Genomic DNA, 3,097 nt, shown 5'->3' with positions numbered 1-3,097 from the left:
GTGAGCAAGAATCTGCTTTGTGGTTTCAATAGGAAGGTTCAGGTCAGGAGAGATAAGCAGATGCAGGACTGGCTGATCTGGCTGACTTGACTAATTTCAGACAAATCTAGGGCTGATGGCTGCCTGTAGTCATCTAGTGTCCAGCACTGAGGTGGAGTGGAGGGGATTGTGGTTCCTTGTGATTGCTCTACCACAGAACAATGATTGGCAGTTGTATAGCCTTACTGATACAGTAATGACAGATTCAGCCAGGATTTTATTTGGGTTTTGGTTTTGTCCTGGAACTCATGATGTAGCTGAGGAGGATCTTGAACTTCTGATTCTCCTGGGAGATGCTGGAGTTTCTAGTGGGTACCACCAGGTCCAATGCTAAGGATACAGCCCATAGCTTTGTATATGCTAGACAAGCACAGTACCTACTGAGCTGCATCCCCAGCCCCACATTGGTTTTTTTGTTCTGGAATAAGGAGAGGAAGTGGGAAGATGGTAATGTAACAGGCTGAGTTATCATCTATTGAATAGGAAGTTAGTGGTTTCAGATGGATAATTCATCAAATAACAGTGTAAGAGCATTACTGAGAAAATGTGAAGCTATATGCCAAGTATTTAAAAAAAAATAAAGAGGTCCAAATAGTTGCTTTGGGAGAACAGGAGATGTATTGTCATTAAGAACTTTCAATTATACCTTAGGCACCTACTGTCTGCCCTCAGAGCCAACTTTCTCCCGAAGAAATGTGTGCAAGCATGTAAGAGCCCTTTCTTGCTTCCCCAGGGCCCTGCTTCCTCCACCACTGCTTCCTTCATTCCTCCATCAGTCAGTCTCTCCCCGTCTACTGGCATCTTTCCTCTGGCTGATAACCACGCGCAAGGACTCCCAGCTTGGCAAACTGACCAGCCAACTTTGGCTTCGTTCCCTGGACTCTGAGCTCACTCTTTGGCGCCGATTAGCACTGGGATGCTATCCACTACTAATGAGCCCTCTTTAGGCTTGGATCCAGAGCCTCCTGCAGACGGCCCTTGCTAGGCACTTTTGTATACCACAGCTCGGGCACACAATGCCAGCCCCGAAGCAGAAATAGACATTTAGAGGTGAGAAGTGCAATAACTTGAATACAGAGGAGATAGTCAAAACGGTGACACCAAAGGATGGCAGGGCCGTTGTTGACACAGGGAAGTAAAAAAGGCGATGTATTTGGTTTTATAGAACCAATAGTAAGGCACAGTGGGAAGATTAATTATGATCTAGAAACATTTTGATGTAATGGAAAGGACTCTGGAGTTAATACTTACTAGACTGGCATCCTGGCTCTCTGCCATTCACTGAAGGGCTCTGACAACTGACTTGATCTCAGGTTTCTGAGCCTCAGTTTTGTCGTCTGAAAAATAGGTGCTAAGGGGCTTGAGAGATGGCTCAGAAGTCAAGGGTTCTCACGGCTCTTCTAGAAGGGCTGGATTTAATTCTCGGTATGAGTATCAAACTGACAAGATGAAATTTTTCAGGATGCTCATCGCCCTCTTGTGGCAAGCGGCCATATTGCAGATGGTTGGCTCTCCATCATCCGGTAATCTATAAAATGTTTGACTGGCAGCTCTAACTTAACCCAGTGAGAAATAAGCTCCTATTGGGTTAAGACTCGCTTAACCAAGGGTTGTTAGCTTACCAAGGGTTGTTACTGTACCATATCTAAACACATTCTGATGGGTACAGATGGTGAAAGAGATACCTAAAATTTCTGATATGGACCATTAAAAGACGCTACAGATGAAATTTAAAAGGAGTGCCGGGTTTCTTGGTCAGAGAAATAAGACGTATGCACTTTGTCATGATTCTAACTCGCAGAAAGAAGTACATTTATTCCTTCAAGATGGAGGAGTTCCCAGTGTCCATATTTCATTTCTAACGGAGTAACTTCAGAATAAAGATTCCATGGCCCTACTTAGGGAAGTACAGCTGATCTCCCTGGGCCGTCCTTCTCTGGGATAGGTTTCGGATAGGGATTGAACGGCAGAAAAGGCTACATATATTCTCAAGAAAGGTTTGCAGGGGGAATACACTTCTTTGCAAACCCCAAGAAAGTGGTAAAGCAGAAACCAGTCCTGAAAACTACATGCTTAGTTAGCATTCCCTGCCTGAGCGAGACCTACCTGATCCCGCGGGAAGGGAGTCCCAGCTGGCTAGGCCTGGCGGGGCTTGCTGACGGCTTTGGAACTCTCCCAGCATTCACTTGGGCTGTCCAACCTGTCCGGTGAAGCTTTGTGGCATCTTGCCCATCTTGATCTCCACGGGTTTGGACAGGGCGGCTCTCCATTTGGCCGTGTTCTCCCTGCACGGTGACTGCAGTGTGGCGCCTTGTGTTCGGCTTTTCCAATAGCACTACCATGTCTTCAACAGAGCAGGAGGGAGCAGCTGACCACAGAGGAGCCTGGAAGCAATTCTCATCAGTAAGAGTGACACGGTGATACGGCGAGATGATGGCAGTAGTAATGATGCCAGTTGGATAATGGCGTATGGATGGCCTTACTTCATAGAACAGCAAACCAACTCAGTTCACTGAACAGACAGGGCCTTCTGTAGAGATCCATTCATTTGTTGAGGCCTACTAAATTATATGAGAGAGAGAGAAGTATACTTCTACCATGTGTGTGAAATATAGCATTTGAAGAACAAGTAGCCATAGGGGGAAAATAACAAAGAATTAAACTGTTATTTAATTCCTATTTGCCAAGCATTGAGGGTTTGGGGGTGTTTGTTTGTTGGGGGTAGTTAGCTGTGTGTGTGTGTGTGTGTGTGTGTGTGTGTGTGTGTGTCTGTGTGTCTGTGTGCGTGTGTGTATGTGTGTGTTAAGGTTCTGGGGCTCAAACTTGTGTTCTTGCTCATGCTGGTAAGCACACCACAACTGAGCTATGCCCTCATTCCTCCACACAATTTTAAGTATATTCAAATGTGTCACAAGTTAATACGTGTATTAACTTATTGGATAATATTATCTTAATTTTATAGAGAAAGAAACTGAGAGGCCGGAAACAGAAAGGGCCATGAGCCAGAAGATTATTTCTAGGGATAGAGCAGAAGGAAGGGAAGTAGAGGACGGAGGAC

The sequence above is a fragment of the Microtus oregoni genome, unplaced genomic scaffold, assembly GCF_018167655.1.
Source record: "Microtus oregoni isolate MIOR12 unplaced genomic scaffold, Mior012 000014F_ref0000157, whole genome shotgun sequence".
Lineage (NCBI taxonomy): Eukaryota > Metazoa > Chordata > Mammalia > Rodentia > Cricetidae > Microtus > Microtus oregoni.
This window is presented reverse-complemented; position numbering follows the sequence as displayed.